The sequence below is a fragment of the Hyla sarda genome, chromosome 1 (assembly GCF_029499605.1).
Source record: "Hyla sarda isolate aHylSar1 chromosome 1, aHylSar1.hap1, whole genome shotgun sequence".
Lineage (NCBI taxonomy): Eukaryota > Metazoa > Chordata > Amphibia > Anura > Hylidae > Hyla > Hyla sarda.
Window position 1 is genome coordinate 446,092,033 of NC_079189.1, and position 19,301 is coordinate 446,111,333.

Here is a 19,301-nt window from a genome sequence, read left to right on the forward strand (position 1 = left end):
GCAGGACCACACTGACTTGACACAGATTGATCTTGACTGACCTGACTGGGACTGACTAGACAGACTTTACCCTGTATGTAGCTTAGCAGGGTTTGACGTTCACCTGTGGGGCAGTGGGCTTGTGGGTGCATGGTAGGCTTTAAGCCTCCTCAGGACACCAGACTCTCTCTCAGGACTTGACCTTGCTGCACTCAGTAAAGAAGAGACTAAAAGGGAGATTCATCAAAAGCTGTGCAGAGGAAAAGCTGCCCAGTTGCCGATGGCAACCAATCAGATCACTTCTTTCATTTTATAGAGGCCTTGTTATAAAAAACTGGGCAAACTTTGGGAAACTGGGAAACTTTTCCTCTGGACAGGTTTTAATAAATCTCCCTCTAATAGACTAAGAGACTGAACTAGCTCCACCCAGGGTTTCTATGGTGGAGACTCTGGAGGGGTCCCATAAGTCACCCTGTAGGTCACATGGTCTCTGGTACCTTCCTTGGTTACAACACATAGCATCATTACTTAAAGGTATATAACAATATATGTACATTACAATACAGAACATAGGCACTGCATTTTCGCTTGATATCTTGTCCTTTTTTGATTAAGTTTGTGTAATTGTCATGTCTTGTTTCCAAATTTCTTAAAAATGAAAGCAATGGTTTATAACTAAAAGAATATGTTATTCCATATAGTAGGCTAAATAACAACCACAATATTTTCTGCATATTTCAAATGTCTAAATGTAAGATGCTAACCAATGTAAATTTAAAATCCACCACTAGACATCTTATAAGATGTGTGATTGTTTTGCAGAATAGAAAAATTATTGAAACAGATGTAAAAATTTACATTAGCATCTAAAAATTTGCATTAGCATCTTTGAGTTTATGTTTTTTTCTTTAAAAAAAGGCATGCATCTGATGGAATGTTTGATCTGTGACGTGAGAAAATTGTACAGAAGCCAAGTTGACGTTTACTTTGACAATAAAAATAATTTAAAAAAGCATCTTTCTGTTTTTCACTCCTAAAAATCATGTTACAAAAAGGGTGACATAAATGCATTTAACCGTTTGCCGACTAAGGATGAAGCGGATCGTCATGAGACGGCAACCGTTGTATGACGAGTGCTCCCGACTCAAGCCCGCATCATACCGGCTGGCCCTCGACTGATTCTTGTAGCTGGGGGCTGGCATTAATAGCCAACATGCGGCCGGCTATTAACCCTTTAGATCGCCGCTGTCAAAGTTGACAGCGGCGTCTAAAGAGACATTTAAATGCTCCCTGGTGGTCCAGTGGGGTGGATGGCCCCTCCGCAGCGCAATCACGGGGGTGGGTGTGGGGTGGAGGGGGGTTGTTGATCCACTGCTGAGGTAGCCTGAGGGCTTACCTCTCCTTCTGTGGCGGCTGCTGCGCTGTGAATGATAAAACCTGGGCCAGGCTTTATCAATGGAGCACAGAGCACACAGATCAATGTGGTTCACATTGATCTGTATGAGGAATCTAATGAGTGTAAAAAAAGAAAAAAAAAGTTAAAAAAAATCACCCATTCCTCCTTTTGCCAAATTCCATATAAAAAAATATGTAACCATATTAAAAAAAAACATATGTGGTATTGCCGCGTGCATAAATGTCTGAACTATACAAATATACCATTAATTAAATCGCACGGTCAATGGCGTACATGCAAAAAAAGCCAAAATAGCGTATTTTTGGTCACTTTTTATATCATGAAAAAATGAATAAAAAGCGATCAAAAAGTCTGATCAATACAAAAATGGTACCACTAAAAACTTTAGATCATGGCACAAAAAATTAGCCCTCATACCGCCCCATACGCAGACAAATAAAAAGTTATAGGGGTCAGAAAATGACAATTTTTTACATATTAATTTTCGTGCATGTAGTTATGATTTTTTCCAGAAGTATGACAAAATCAAATCTACATAAGTAGGGTATAATTTTCATTGTATGGACCTACAGAATAAAGAGAAGGTGTCATTTTGACCAAATAATGTACTGTGTAGAAATAGAAGCCCCCCAAAGTTACAAAATGGTGTTTTTTCTTAAATTTTGTTGCACAATGTTTTGTTTTTTGGGGGGTAAAATGACTGATGTCATTACAAAGTAGAATTGGTGGCGCAAAAAGTCATCACAAAGTGTTGCATACATCGTGCGACAAAATATTAGGCGCATAAACCGACAAAAACACTTTAGTAAATCAGGGCCAATGTGTGTGTGTGTGTTTATGTTCCAGCATCACTTCTAAACAGCTAAAGATATTTCCATGAAACTTGGTACATGTTACTTATATTTCTGTGTATACCTTTTTGTGTATTGGTCCGGCTTGCAAGTCATGCCCATTCCACAAAACCACACCTCCTTCTATTTTCACCCTACAATCTCTTAATCTCTTAAAGGGGTTATCTACCATAAGGTGATTATAGTACGTACCTGGCAGACAGTAATGGACATGCTTAGGAAGGATCTGTGCTTGTCCTGGGGCTAAATGGCTATGTCATGAGATTACCATAATACTGTGGCTAGCTTTTTGTGAACTTGCATTTCCTGTTTGTTTTTTCTTTTTTTGACTACAAATCCCACAATTCTATTTTCCTCCTTCCCACACATCAGCCACCCCACCCATTGAAACATAAATGAGCTGCATCCATTCGAAAGACCTGTGGTTTTCAATCAGGGTGCCTACAGCTGTTGCATTAGTTGCAGATTGATCCCTCCACCCATTGAACCAGACAGGCTCCCTGTCATCAGCTGATTAGTGAGTCAGGTCTCGGCCGCATTGCCACCTGGGAAAAATCCGAGACAACAGTCATTTTGTATGCTGGTAAAAATAAATAGTGGGGTGAAAATCACAGAAGTATTGTGAGAAAACCGTCACACACAGGTACAGACACTATATTATGAACTACACTAACTTTACAGCCCCTGTAGCATAGTCAAATAAAAAAAAATCCAGGAATACCCCTTTAATCCTTCATCCTTAGAGGCAATCATAGACAATCATAAAGTCATTGTTGTTTACAGTGGTGAATCACTTCATTTCCTGAAGGACTCTAATTGTTGCTCTATTTCATTATATTCTCAGGAATTATCTGCTGCTCTGTGCTGAATTTCGGTTGCAGAAAGGTGTAATTGTGAACATTTGTGTTTGTAATTCTTCTCCACCCTTATAACACCATAGGATAATGTGTGTTTTCAGGACAGTGACAGCAGCATACACTGTCTCTACTTTGTCATGTTGCCCTTAGTCATCCACTGCCCTCCGCTTCGCAGTACAGTAAGATCCATCGGAGTTAATTATATACACCGTTTACTTCTGTTAAGTTTGGAGAGAATGATGTGTAAATTTCTGCGTGGGTGATGTTTTTTTCATCTTTTCAAAGGAACAAAGAATCACAATGTTAAGCTAGCGATCCCATAAGAGCCCTAAAAAGTCGTTCATTTAAAAACAACTAAAGAAGACAAGAGCTTGCATATTGTGTCTTTGAAGAGCTGGCTCAGCAGATAAATTGTAGCGATAGCGTTATATTGAACCCTCTCATTATATAATAGAAAAGATTATTAAATTGCATGAGACTGCTGCAGTTTAAATCATCGGTAAGGTTCTATTCAGGAGTTAAAGTGACACCACATGAAAAGTGGCTGCTTCTCCTAGTGAATTTTACAATTGTTGGGAAATGGAGCATCAGACATGGCGGGTTTAGCTCCCTCTGTTTTTCTTCCTGAAGGGCATTCTAAAATTACATGATATATCCACTATAAAGTAAAATCTTAATACCAGTAGTACGAATGGATTTTTCCTATTTTGGGACTGGAAAAACAAAAACAAAAAAAATGCCGTAAACTTTTAGATGTTTACTTTCTGCTACTTTCGAACATCCCTTCTTAGACTTTTATTTATGATTATTTTTTATTTTATTTTTTAAGACATTTTTGGTCTCCATTAAAAACTATAGCCCAAAAGAAAGCTTTTTGCAAACAAATAGTTTTTTTTGGAACTTTAAGTCACAAAATATGTGCCGAAATATAAATATGTTTTGCAAAAGAAGTATCTTGCATTAATTTTTACATCTGTAATAATTATGGACGTTAAAATAAACTGAAGAAGTTTTGTTATTGAATTTAATTTAAAAAAAGCAGCTGTAATTTGAATGTTTAAGACATAAAATGGCCATTTAGCATCTTTTAAAACAGCCAAAAACTCTGTATGCGCGTAGCCTTTTGCTAGACAATGGATTACCTTTGGAAAAATCTTTTGCAGAGCCGCTGCAGGATTTAGTGTGGGTTAGTTAAGAATTTTATACATATTGGGGGAGATTTATCAAAAACTGTATGGATGAAGAAAGGTGCAGTTGTCCATAGCAACCAAACTCATTGGGTCTTTTTTTTCTCAGAGGCCCTTTGAAAAATAAACAAGTGACTTCTTCACAAAACTGAAAAGATAGAGAAATCCAGGCTGTAGTTTATTTGAAAATAGTGGGATATCATTTTCACATAAGTTCCAGTATTGGACCAAATCTTCTGCAAGGTAGGCAGCTGCCTTGAGCACCACAAAATGAGGGGGGGGGGGGGATTTCATTCAGTGAGGGAGACCCAGAGAGGAGTCACAGCTAGAACTAACGCCTGATCATCTTTCTTGTTGCTGCTGCAGACTGCTGTTTAGAAGTAAATTGTGGGGCTAAAGGGGTGATGTTTCTCCTATAAGGAGAGTGTCATAAAGATGTGTTAAGACTTATAGGCTATTGATGCTCCTCCAGGAATTCTGGGAAGAAAGTATTTGCAAAACAGTTCAAGTAAGTGTTTCTCCTAGTTGGAATGAAACACTGACTTAAAGGGGTATTCTGGTCAAAGACATCTTATCCCCTACCGAAAGGATAGGGGACAAGCTGTCTGATTGCGAGGGACCCGCCTCGATATCTGTGCAGCACCTGCATTCTATGAGGGTTTGCTGCTCCAGTCTCGAGAACCTCTGTGTTTCCGGGACTGGAGACGTGACATCACGCCATGCTCCCCTCGTGATGTCATGCCAAGCTCCCACCATTCATGTCTATCGGAGGGGTGTGACATGAGTAGAGGGGGCGTGGCGTCACATCTCCAGTCCCGGAAACACAGAGGTTTCTGAGACTGGAGCAGCAGCCCTGCATAGAATAGGGGATAAGATGTATTTGACTGGAATACACCTATAATTAAAAATCTTCCTGAAAAGTTGAGAACTGTTTTTCATATCCTTTCTTCCTAGAATTTCCTCTAGAAACATTACCCCTTTAAACCCAAAATGACAGGCCTCTCACAAGCCAGCTAGCACTCCCTACTCTGTACTGACAGGGAAAAAAACCAGAAACAGCTGTCTGCTAATGGGTTTTCTTTTCTTCTGGAGAGACCTCTGACTTGGCATACGTTCCTAGTACGTTTCCAAGGATCCTAGTTGGAGTGAAACACTGACTTGAAGGAAAAGCCTCCTGAAAAGATGACAAGAAAGCTGAATTGCTTATCCTTTCTTCTTAGAGGTAAATTATTATGGATAAATAACTATCTTATAGGTGTGCTGTCTAGGAGGTATATGTGTTTATTTTTTCAAAGGGTGCATTTGTCCTTTCTGCCTGTGGCACCACAAAACCCTGTTCCAGCCCTATCTGCACCTGTTATAGTTCCACCTGTGCATATCTGGATACACAACTACTGTTCTCATAAGAATATATGGTCTTCATCAGAAGATGTAGTGATGGCTGTACTAATAATGACTGACGGAGTGGAATATATTTAAATTAAAATGTCAAGTGATTAAAGACACATACATTTTCCCACTTTAGTGTCTATTATGTGGGTTTTATAATATCACTATTCTAATGTGGAGATCAGGCTATTTTAAATAAATACTATATCATCCTGATTAGAAGAACTGACAACTTAATGTGCTGACAGCTATTAGTTAAAGTTCCTTTTCTTTTATATGACAGTGAATAATGAAACTAACTGTCTCTGTGCTATTGTTTGACCCTGGAACATCATAACACTAAAACTTTTATTGCTAGTTTAATGCAGAGCACCAGAAGATGCATAATTGGCAAGAGACATATTCATTCTTATTTATTTTACTGTTTGGTGCTCAACCTCCACATAAAATTTACATTCCTAAACATTTCTCCTGGGAATTATTTCCCTTACTTTGGGATTCATTCCCATTTTTGGTGACAAACACAGAAGGGAGAACAGATTGCTCTATCACAAGGGTAACTAAAGAGAAGGGCTCACACGCACAGCCATAATATGGCTCTGTACTAGCACTATACAGTGCCATATTGCAGCACTCATAGAATGGTCCATTGTGTTCTTATGTATGATTTTGATCTTATATGTAGTCATACGGAACCTTTTCTGTTGGATTCAGTAGATCAAAATGGTAGAACCTTTACTGCCGCTGTTTGGCAACCACCATCGTACTATGTTTCCTGGCTCTTACCTGCATCAGGTGACTTGCTCTGTGCCATGTCTTCACTGTGCACCCTGGCCATCCTCCTCTGGTCTCTCTCCTGCTGTTTTTGCCATTGCTGCAGTGTCCCCTTTGCCCTCTTGGGCTGCGCGCGAGCACTGACTCAGACTTATAGAGCCAGTGTGCACACTTTGTTGGATCTCCCTCCAGTACCTTCCAGGTACCACCTATAAGAGAACCTTACTCCTTCATGTGGTGCCTGAGCAATATTGTAGGTTTCTACAGCTAAGGTCCCTGTCTGCTCTGTTCCAGTGTTCCTGTGTTTCAGTCCACTGTGTTCCAGTGTTCCAGTCTGCTGTGGTCCAGTGTTCCTGTGTTTCAGTCTGCTGTGTTCCTGTGTTCCAGTCTGCTGTGGTCCAGTGTTCCTGTGTTTCAGTCTGCTGTGTTCCAGTGTTCCTGTGTTCCAGTCTTCTGTGTTCCAGTGTTCCTGTGTTTCAGTCTGCTGTGTTCCAGTGTTCCTGTGTTTCAGTCTGCTGTGTTCCAGTGTTCCACTCTGCTGTGTTCCAGTGTTCCTGTGTTTCAGTCTGCTGTGTTCCAGTGTTCCTGTGTTCCAGTTTGCTGTGTTCCAGTGTTCCTGTGTTTCAGTCTGCTGTGTTCCAGTGTTCCTGTGTTCCAGTCTGCTGTGTTCCAGTTTTCCTGTGTTTCAGTCTGCTGTGTTCCAGTGTTCCTGTGTTTCAGTCTGCTGTGTTCCAGTGTTCCTGTGTTTCAGTCTGCTGCGTTCCAGTGTTCCTGTGTTTCAGTCCGCTGTGTTCCAGTGTTCCTGTGTTTCAGTCTGCTGTGTTCCAGTGTTTAGGTGTTCCAGTCTGCTGTGTTCCAGTGTTCCTGTGTTTCAGTCTGCTGTGTTCCAGTGTTCCTGTGTTTCAGTCTGCTGCGTTCCAGTGTTCATGTTTTTCAGTCTGCTGTGTTCCAGTGTTCCTGTGTTTCAGTCTGCTGTGTTCCAGTGTTTAAGTGTTCCAGTCTGCTGTGTTCCAGTGTTCCTGTGTTTCAGTCTGCTGTGTTCCAGTGTTCCTGTGTTCCAGTCTGCTGTGGTCCAGTGTTCCTGTGTTTCAGTCTTCTGTGTTCCAGTGTTTAAGTGTTCCAGTCTGCTTTGTTCCAATGTTCCTGTGTTTCAGTCTGCTGCGTTCTAGTGTTCCAGTCTGCTGTGTTCCAGTGTTCCTGTGTTCCAGTCTGCTGTGTTCCAGTGTTCCTGTGCAGTCTGCTGTGTTCCAGTGTTCCTGTGTTCCAGTCTGCTGTGTTCCAGTGTTCCTGTGTCCCAGTCTGCTGTGTCCAGTGTTCCTGTGTTTCAGTCTGCTGTGTTCCAGTCTGCTGTGTTTCAGTGTTCCTGTGTTCCAGTCTGCTGTGTTCCAGTGTTCCTGTGTTTCAGTCTGCTGTGTTCCAGTGTTTCAGTGTTCCAGTCTGCTGTGTTCCAGTGTTCCTGTGTTTCAGTCTGCTGTGTTCCAGTGTTCCAGTCTGCTGTGTTCCAGTGTTCCTGTGTTCCAGTCTGCTGTGTTCCAGTGTTCCTGTGTTTCAGTCTGCAGTGTTCCAGTGTTCCTGTGTTTCAGTCTGCTATGGTCCAATGTTCCTTTGTTCCAGTGTTCCTGTGTTTCAGTCTGCTGTGTTCCAGTGTTCCTATGTTTCAGTCTGCTGTGTTCCAGTGTTCCTGTGTTACAGTCTGCTGTGGTCCAGTGTTCCTGTGTTTCAGTCTGTTGTGTTCCTGTGTTTCAGTCTGCTGTGTTCCTGTGTTTCAGTCTGCTGTGTACCTGTGTTTCAGTCTGCTGTGTTCCAGTGTTCCTGTGTTTCATTCTGCTGTGTTCCTGTGTTTCAGTCTGCTGTGTACCTGTGTTTTAGTCTGCTGTGTTCCGGTGTTCCTGTGTTTCATTCTGCTGTGTTCCTGTGTTTCAGTCTGTTGTGTTCCAGTGTTCCGGTGTTCCAGTCTGCTGTGTTCCAGTGTTCCTGTGTTTCAGTTTGCTGTGTTCCAGTGTTCCTGTGTTTCAGTCTGCTGTGTTACAGTGTTCCTGTGTTTCAGTCTGCTGCGTTCCAGTGTTCCTGTGGTTCAGTCTGCTGTGTTCCAGTGTTCCTGTGTTTCAGTCTGCTGTGTTCCAGTGTTCCTGTGTTTCAGTCTGCTGTGTTACAGTGTTCCTGAGTTCCAGTCTGCTGTGTTCCAGTGTTCCTGTGTTTCAGTCTGCTGTGTTACAGTGTTCCTGAGTTCCAGTCTGCTGGCCCCTAGACATCTTATCACCTATCCAAAGGATAGGGTATAAGATGTCTGATCGCGGGGCTCCCACCGCTGGGGACCCCCGGGATCTCCCTAATGCACCCGGTATTCGTTTAGAGCATTGGGTGCAGCTCCAGAGGCTCGTGATGTTACGATCACACCCCCTCAATGCAAGTCTATGGGAGGGGGTATGACGGCCATCATGCCCCCTCCCATAGACTTGCATTAAGGGGGCATGGCTGTGGCATCACTAGCTGGGCACGACCGTGATGTTTCGAGCCTCCGCCCGGCATTGCCAGTCATCCGGCACTTAGCGAAGTTCGCTCCGTGCACCAGATGTCTGGGGTGCCGCAGCTGAGATCACAGGGGTCCCCTTCGGTGGGAATACCACGATCAAACATCTTATCCACTATCCTTTGGATAGGGGATAAGATGTCTAGGGCGAAGTACCCCTTTAAGGTGACCATGTACATTAATTCATAATCGTTTGATGTAAACACCCTTGACATTGAAAGGGAATATGAATAGCAAAATAGCAAGTTGGAGGCTTCAAAATCAGTAAAGAGAAGGGTCTGTGATTTTAAAGTCAGATGTTCAACAAGCACATCTGGGTATATTATGTTGTGCACTTGCAGCATTGCCCATCTTATATGAAAACACCATCTTATCATGTCTTTGTTGTGACTTAGAAAGAATGATATATATATATATATACAGTGGTGCAAAAAGTATTTAGTCAGCCACCAATTGTGCAAGTTCTCCCACTTAAAAATATGAGAGAGACCTGTAATTTTCATCATAGGTATACCTCAACTATGAGAGACATAATGAGAAAAAAATCCATAAAATCACATTGTCTGATTTTTAAATAATTAATTTGCAAATTATGGTGGAAAATAAATACTTGGTGAATAACAAAAGTTCATCTCAATACTTTGTTATATACACTTTGTTGGCATGACAGAGGTCAAACGTTTTCTGTAAGTCTTCACAAGGTTTTCACACACTGGTGCTGATATTTTGGCCCATTCCTCCATGCAGATCTCCTCTAGAGCAGTGATGTTTTGGGGCTGACGCTGGGCTGCGCAGACTTTCAACTCCCTCCAAAGGTTTTCTATGGGGTTGAGATCTGAGACTGGCTAGGCCACTCCAGGACCTTGAAATGCTTTGTCATGCTGAAAGACCCAGCCACGTTTCATCTTCAATGACCTTGCTGATGGAAGGAGGTTTTCACTCAAAATCTCATGATACATGGCCCCATTCATTCTTTCCTTTACATGGATCAGTTGTCCTGGTCCCTTTGCAGAAAAACAGCCCCAAAGCATGATGTTTCCACCCCCACGCTTCACAGTAGATACAGTGGGGATCAAAAGTTTGGGCACCCCAGGTAAAAATTTGTATTAATGTGCATAACGAAGCCAAGGAAAGATGGAAATATCTCCAAAAGGCATCAAATTACAGATAAGACATTCTATTATATGTCAACAAAAGATGAGAAGAGATTTCTGGGCTGTCTGTCACGCACTGCTCTTTTAAGGTCTATCCATAGATTTTCAATTATGTTGAGGTCAGGAGATTGTGAAGACCATGGCAAAACCTTCGGTTTACGCCTTTTGATGTAATCCCCTATGGATTTTGAGGTGTGTTTAGGATCATTATCCATTTGTAGAAGCCATCCTCTCTTTACCTTCAGCTTTTTCATAGATGGCATCAAGTTAACATCCAAAATTTGCTGAAATTTTATTGAATCAATTCTTGTGCCACTGGCTGCAATACAACCCCAAAGCATGATTGATCCACCCCCATGCTTAACACTTGGACAGAGGTTTTTTTTTCCATTAAATTCTGTTCCCCTTCTTCTCCAAACATTCCTTAGCTCATTCTGGCCAAAAAAGTGAAATTTTAACCTCATCGGTCCACAGAACTTGTTTCCAAAATGCATCAGGCTTGTCTATATGTTCATTTGCAAAGTTCAAACGCTGATTTTTGTGGTGTGGATGTAGAAGAGGTTTTCTTCTGATGACTCTTTCATGAAGACCATATTTGTACAAGTATCTCTTTATAGTGGAATAGTGTACCACAACTCCAGTGTCTGCCAGATCTTTCTGGAGGGATTGTACAGTGAAACGTGGGTTTTGAATAGTTTTTCTCACAATCCTGTGAGCTGTTCTGTCTGATATTTTTCTTGATCTTCCAGATCTTGCTTTAACTTCCACTGTTCCTGATGACTACCATTTCTTAATTACATTCCAAACAGAGGATATTGACATCTGAAAATGTTTTGCTATCTTCTTATAGCCTTCTCCAGCTTTGTGAGCGTCAACTATTTTCAGTTTCAGATTTCTAGACAACTGCTTAGAAGAACCCATGGTGCTGATTGTTGGGGCAAGGTCAGATGAGGCTGGGCATTTAAAACCTTTGAGATTGACATCACCTGGTCTTTCCAGATGATGATTGAGAACAATCCATGACACTGGCAGGTCTCAGCTTTGCAAAGGGGGCAGTGCATGCTATAAATTCTGCAGGGTACCCAAACTTTTGCAGATGCCATTTTTCTGTTGTTCTTTTCTGTTATTTTGAAAGTGTAAATGATGGAAATAAAATCTAACTTTTGTTGACATATTATAAGAAAGTCTAATCTGTAATTTGATGCCTTTTGGAGGTTTTTCCATCTTTTCTTGGCTTCTTTATGCACATTAATACAATTTTTTTTTACCTGGGGTGCCCAAACTTTTGATCCCCACTGTATGGTGTTCTTTTGATGCAACTCAGCATTGTTTCTCCTTCAAACATGACGAGTTGAGTTTTTACCAAACAGTTCTACTTTGGTTTCATCTGACCATATGACATTCTCCCAATCCTCTTCTAGATCATCCAAATACTCTCTAGCAAACCTCAGACAGGCCTTGACATGCACTGGCTTAAGCAGGGGGACATGTCTGGCACTGCATGATTTGAGTCCCTGGCGGCGTTTTGTGTTATTGATGATAGCCTTTGTTACTTTGGTCCCAGCTCTTCCATTTTCTAATAATTGTTCCCACTGTTGATTTCTTCACACCAAGCTGCTTGCCTATTGCAGATTCAGTCTTCCCAGCCTGGTGCAGGTCTACAATTGTGTTTCTGGTGTCCTTCCACAGCTCTTTGGTCTTGGCCATAGTGGAGTTTGGAGTGTGACTGTTTGAGGTTGTGGACAGGTGTCTTTTATACTGATAACAAGTTCAAACAGGTGCCATTAATACAGGTAATGAGTGGAGGAAAGAGGAGACTCTTAAAGAAGAAGTTACACTTCTGTGAGAGCCAGAAATCTTGCTTGTTTTTAACTGACCAAATACTTATTTTCCACCATCATTTGCAAATATATTCTTTAAAAATCAGACAATGTGATTTTATGGATTTGTTTTTCTCATTATGTTGAGGTAAGGTATACCTATGATGAAAATTACAGGCCTCTCTCATCTTTTCGGAGAACTTGCCAAATTGGCGGCTAACTAAATACTTTGTTGCCCCACTGTAAATATATATATATATATATATATATATATATATATATATATTTTTTTTTTTTTTTTTTTTTTTTTACTGTCGTGGATGAGCCTGATTTATATTCTACCACAATTGGTTCCTTAAAGCTCTGGATACACCAGTTTTACAATGAACTTTGAGCACAGTAGCCTAAGCTTAGATTTGTGTCTCAGTATTTCACTGCACATCAGATTTGTCAGCTTAGAAGAATGAATGCAGATAACAATACAGCTGCCCTGCCATTGTCCTTTGTTGTGTGGTACATTCATTTCCTGCCTTCTCTAAACAGAATAGTTAATTTGTTTGGGACGAGTTGTTGAATAGCTAATCATCAGCCGCACCGCTCACATCTGCTCACTAGTCCATACAGAACATATTCCCATATTCGCTCATCTTGACCCATCTCTGGGAAACATAGGCAAAATAATGGTCAAATTGTGCTATATACAAGATAATGAACCACAAAACAGAAAGGAGGGCATGCAGGATTTATGCATAAGTTTATGAAAAATGCACTGTACTGCTGGTAAAAGGAATTACTCTTAAAGACCAATACAAATCATCTCTATTTTACAGAACATATATTTTGAAAGAAAATAGCAGAGGCGCAAAACATTAAGGTTAGTCAGTGTCTTCCATTTGCATATATATAGAGTAACCAATATTTTGGCTCTAGATGTAGCAATATGCTTTGATAAAAGCTCATATAGCCAAATATAGAGCTAAAACCATGTTTTTTTATGCCAAAGAAAGAAAGAAACTTCCCTCATTTTTTTGCAAGACAACATGCTGTTGCTTCTTTGCTTCTGCTATTTTCTTTGGTTTTTTATTTATGGAATGTACCTGCCTTATCGGTAGGATGTGCATTTAAGCTTGGATTCTGCTGTTTCAATTAGTGTCCAAAAAAAAAAAATATATATATATAAGAGAAAATCAAGTGTTAGATAATTAGTGTAATATAGTAATATATAATACATTGCCAATATCTAGTTGATTATTTCACACACAAAAGTGAAAAGTGTACAAGTGGATTATATATGATGTGAACAAAAACATTTTGATATTTAATAGGCAATTACTAACCATTAACATGCTAAAAACCAATAAAAATACATTGCAAATGACCTGGCATTTGTAAATTTGTACTGTGTACATCTGCAGAGACAAATGTCAGTACCCTTCCATTAAAGGCAGACAAACATGACTTGTGCCAGCCCTTGACTTTTCTTTTTCTTTTGTTCTATACCATGTAGTCCTCCTGGTTTTGTACCTTGGCTTGTGATCTGTCTATTCTCTTGCGTTACGATTCAGTTCCTCACTGCTATCTTGGTTGTGATCTGGCCTGCCTGATTTTGCTTTTGTTTGTCTGTTCGTCAGTTTGCAGTTACTTCTTTTGTGATCCCTGGTTTGTGCGTTTTTTTTTAAAACCTTTACTACACCCCGCACCCTAGTAGTGCAGGGAACAGCACTGTGGTTGAGGCCAACCTATGAAGGAGGTGGTTACCCCAGAAGGCAGGGACAGGGGCAGCACATATCCCTGCTTTATGTGACAGGCCTTCTATTAGCCCTGATCTGAATCCCATATAAGATCTGTGGAAAGAGCTGAAACGTGCAGTCTGGAAAAGGCTCCCTTAACACCTGAGAATGCTGCAGCAGTATCTTATGAGGAGTGGGCCAAGATACCTGTAGACAAGTGCGGAAGTCTCATTGAGAAATCTCATTGAGCAATGACTGCCTCAAAAGGTTGTACAACAGTACATGTTCAGGGACCATCATTTTTGTGCAGGCCACATTCCAACAATATCCCAACAGTATTCCAACATTATAATGACCCAAAACAAACCTTCAAGATAACCATTACCTTGTTGAAGAAGCTAGGGGCAAGGTGATGGACTGGTCAAGCATTTCTCCAGACATAAACCCCAAAATGTGTGTGTGGGGGGAAGGGAGAGCAAGGTCTTCAATTTCCATGATGTTGTCTCGAGGATGGAAGAGGACTCCAGTGGCAACCTGTGAAGCTGTGGTGAATTAAATAGCAGTAAAGAGTTATAAAGAGGTACTCTATTGATAACAAAGGCATAGTGCACAGGTCATACACATTGAAGGGCATTTATGAAAACTGAACTTGCTTTTTGTTCAGTTTAGAGGAAAAAGGTTGCAGGGAAGGTGGCAGCCATGAGTCAAATGTATCAATTGGCACAAAGACTTTGGAGAAGGAGAAACTTCGGGGAAAAAAACCCTTGAGCGATGGCGCTGCGACTCCCTCCAAATGATGAGGATGGACAGAGAGATATTTTTAAGGTTCACGGTGGAACCACTTTTATTGGCAATATAAAATAACAAACATGAGATGACGCTTTTCGGGAGGTGCCCTCCCTTCCTCAGATCATGTCACAGAGCAGGACCTTAATACATTTGTTGCATAGAGACTTAAAGGGCTAGGTTGAATTTTCCAGTGATATGTTCTAAATCTGGCCTGTGCAACTTTTCTGCGACATTTTGCAGAAAAGTTGCACATGATAAATTAGTGACCACTGCACAAAGTGCTCCAAATCAGATTACTTTGTGGTCATAAAAATTACACTGTCTAAATGGAATGTCACAGGAAAAGTCACACAGGACATGTTTGCAACTTTCCTTTAATAATTTAGACAAAAAAAGCAGTCTAAATTGTTTGATAAATTCCCTCATTGACTCAAAAAAGTCAATAAAATATCCATACAAATCATTAATAAAAACAGTGCTCCATTTTTCCAGTAAAAAAAAATGCATAGATGATCTGTTCCAGGTATGTTTATTTTATGACATAAATACATTATTTTTATTCTCAGTAAAATATACAACAGCCCATTTCAAGGGGCAGGTGACTTATACATGAGTGACCTGATAAACTGCGGTTGTGCCCCGCGAAACGTGCTTTCCTTCATTTTACTAAGAATAAAACAAATGCATTTATTATACCACTGGCTATTGCTCCTGGAAACGAGATTAGCAGTTGGTTGGCGCGGCACAAAACTTCCACTTTTGCTGCTGAGTTTTTCCATAGTGCATCTTCACTTGAATTCTACCCTACCGGACCACTGAAAGATATCTGCTTTCTCAGCTGTTACCTTGTCTGGTGCTCGACTGGGATTTAACCTTACGCTGCTTGGTGTTATGCCGGGAGTTTGACACCATAAAGTGAGTGCATAAATTGCATCTCTCTATATCTCTTGGATAACGGCAATTAGAGGGCTATTTGATATTCTATTGTCCATATTGATATAAAATAACCAGTAGCATTTGGTTAGGAATTATTTAACGGAGAAGCATATTTGTTTCATTATGCACATAACTATATGTAATTTTGTGCACAATTCGGGCCCTTTTTCAATGGGATGTGCATTGTATAATGACAAAGCTGTGCTAGTAGCATGAATGATGCTAGCAAGGCTTTTGTAATAGCTGTAATAAGTGAACACAACCATTCCCTGCCTTGGAGTGTTTACTTACATAAGGGAAGAAAATAATGTTTTTGTTCACGAGGCACATAAATCCAATTATAGCATTTGATAAGAGAAGGGTATGTGTGCCATAAACCATTATGTTACTTCTCTTTCTTACCAAACGAATAAACAAATTAATATACAAATTGAAATGTGATTGCAAAGCCATATCCTCAGGATATCACTGGTGCCATGGATACCAATGTATTTTCCTCAATCCAAACTTGTTGCAGCAACAAATAGTTAAACAGGGTCCGGCCAAAAAGCTGGGTCCCTGTAGCCTGGCAGATACAATTTTCAGGATGTAACATGCTGACTATAATGAGTACATTGCTCAGCTTGCACGTCCATTTGCTAGTTTAATAAAAATGGAAATTCTTGATGGTTTCTATTTGCCATTCAACGTTTAGGGCAGCATTAAATTCTGTTCTGTTCAGTGATTTTTTTTTATTTAAGGTAAGTAAATATGAACTTAAATTCAGAATAACCATGAGAAATTCATCGGTAGAGGCATAAAGTATATATTAGGCATGTTGGTCCTATCTGTCCAGATTTATTACAACATATCAGCATGACAAAAGTCAACTGAATATGACTTGCTGCAGCTTTTTCATGCCAGAGCATACAGTGGTGAATTACAATGACCAAGGAGCGGATGACCCGGGCTCTCTTTCTGCATTCTTATTTCATGAATAGAAACAAAAGATAAAACAACACAGCTCACCCCTTCTGTTTGTCATTCAGTGATAAAATCCTTCAGGTGCACAGGAGTCTCCCAGCCGTGCTGCAAAGAGATGAATGTCCAATGAATCAAAGCCCAAAAATATCATACCCAACACTCCAATAGGATAAATAGAAAAATGTTCAAACATGCAAAAACATTTAAAAAAGAATTTATATGGACTGCAAAAAGGAACAGGTTTGGTAGTCGTTGCTCAAGAACAGACTTTGTTTTTCTTATTTGTAGCAATCCATCTTGAGTCAATTAAATATATTTTTGCAATAGAGTTTAAACTTTTTTATATTTATCCTATCAGAGTGCGGGATTTGTATCCATTTGGAGTTTGTTTCATTGGACCTCCTCATTTCATGTCTGTCGATGGGACCAACTATAAGCCATTTCCAATGCTGCAGTGCAATACAAAGGGCAGCCATTCCATGTACTTTATTCTTATACAAAACCTAAGATTCAATTGTTGCAGCTTTTAACCCCTTAAGGACCGGGGTTTTTTCCGTTTTTGCATTTTCGTTTTTTGCTCCTTGCCTTTAAAAAATCGTAACTCTTTCAATTTTGCACCTAAAAATCCATATGATGGCTTATTTTTTGCGCCACCAATTCTACTTTGTAATGACATCAGTCATTTTGCCCAAAAATCTACGGTGAAATGGAAAAAAATATCATTGTACGACAAAATTGAAAAAAAAACGCTGTTTTGTAAATTTGGGGGGCTTCCGTTTCTACGTAGTACATTTTTCGGTAAAAATGACACCTTATCTTTATTCTGTAGGTCCATACGATTAAAATGATACACTACTTATATAGGTTTGATTTTGTCGGACTTCTGGAAAAAATCATAACTACATGCAGGAAAATTAATACGTTTAAAATTGTCATCTTCTGACCCCTATAACTTTTTTATTTTTCCGTGTATGGGGCAATATGAGGGCTCATTTTTTGCGCCGTGATCTGAAGTTTTTAACGGTACCATTTTTGCATTGATAGGACTTATTGATCATCACTATTTATTCATTTTTAAATGATATAAAAAGTGACCAAAAATGCACTATTTTGGACTTTGGAATTTTTTTGCGTGCACGCCATTGACCGAGCGGTTTAATTAATTATATATTTTTATAATTCGGACATTTCCACACGCGGTGATACCATATATGTTTATTTTTATTTATTTATTTTTTTTATTGGAAAAGGGGGGTGATTCAAACTTTTAATAGGGGAGGAGTTAAATGATCTTCTCACGCACTGAGCAGTCATTCGGCGATCGGACAGCGAGGAGGCAGGTAGGGGCCCTCCCGCTGTCCTGTCAGCTGTTCGGGATGCCGCGATTAGCCGCGGCTATCCCGAACAGCCCGACTGAGCTAGCCGGCAACTTTCACTTTCACTTTTAGCCGCGCGGCTCAGCTCTGAGCGCGTGGCTAAAGGGTTAATAGCGCGGCGCCACGATTGGCGCTGCGCGCTATTAGAGGCGGGTCCCGGCTTCACTATGACGCAGGGCCCGCCGTGATATGACGCGGGGTTACTGTGTAACCCTGCGTTATATCAGGAGAGCAGGACCAAGGACGTACCGGTACGTCCTTGGTCCTTAAGGGGTTAAATTACAACTGCTACAACCCATTGGAAAAATGATGGATTTCCATTTTGAAGGATTTTTATAATGCTTTCTATTGTTACAAATGAAAACTCTTTTGCTCTGGGAATGTTTTCAATAGTCAATTGCTCAATAAGGTCTTTAAGCACTTTTTCTTTTAGGCTGAGTTCACAAAGTGCATTTTTTTTCCGAATTTTACTGCATGTTCCCAGGGATTTTGCTGTGGCTTTGACAGACTGGCAGCTTAAATTGCACCTATTTTATCACAATTGTGTAAGTCACTGTAAAATAGCACTGTTTTGCTATAATTTTTTAAAATCACAAGAAAAACTCGACAAAAACATGGACAAATTTACACTATGTGAATGTAGCCTTACTTGCAGACCAATTAAAATTTCTGTGCAATCCATTTTTATTGACATGTTTGCAATAAAATATAAAAGTTTCAGCCACTTAACTTATAAATGAGCTTCAGAATTGCAACAATAAGGGTACATTCACACTAAGAATTTCTAAGCGGACAAACTCCACTTTGAAATTCCCGTGCAGCATCCTCTCATTGGCCGTGATTTATTAAAGTTCAACCTACTTTTTTTCTCGGTTTGTGCGCCTAAATTTTTGGCGCACCATTTTACGACTAATTCTGCGCCCAAATTTTTACACCGCACAACCTGCACTTTTGAAAACACTCTGAGTTTTTTTTATTAGAAGAAAATGGGCATGGTTGACCAAAAAATGTGTGAGTTTGGCTCACAGAATAACCGACAGCCAAGAGGATGTGTAAAAACGACCAAAAGCGAGTGATTTTCTCAAAGACACAGCATAACGTGGTGGGGAGTGCTTAAATTATTTTCTTTTCCTTTTTTTTTTCATTGTCTTATGGATTATTCGAATATGCAATGCATTTTAAAATATGCCTTTAATTGTATATATATTTGTTGTTTTGTTGTGTGTGTATGTGTGTGTGTGTGTGTGTGTGGGGGGGGGGGGGTTTAAACTCCTACAGTCATGGCTGTAAATGTTGGCACCCCTGAATTTTTTAAGAAAATGAAGTATTCCTCACAGAAAAGGATTGCAGTAAAATAGGACATAATGTCACACCAAACTCCCCAAAAAATATTTTTTTAATTGTCTTACAGATTTTTTGAATATGCAATGCATTTTAAACTTTAAAATATGCCTCTAATTATATATATATTTGGTATTTTTTGTGTGTGTGTTGGTGGGGGGGGGGGGGGTGGGAGTTAAACTCCTTCCTGTCATGGCCGTAAATGTTG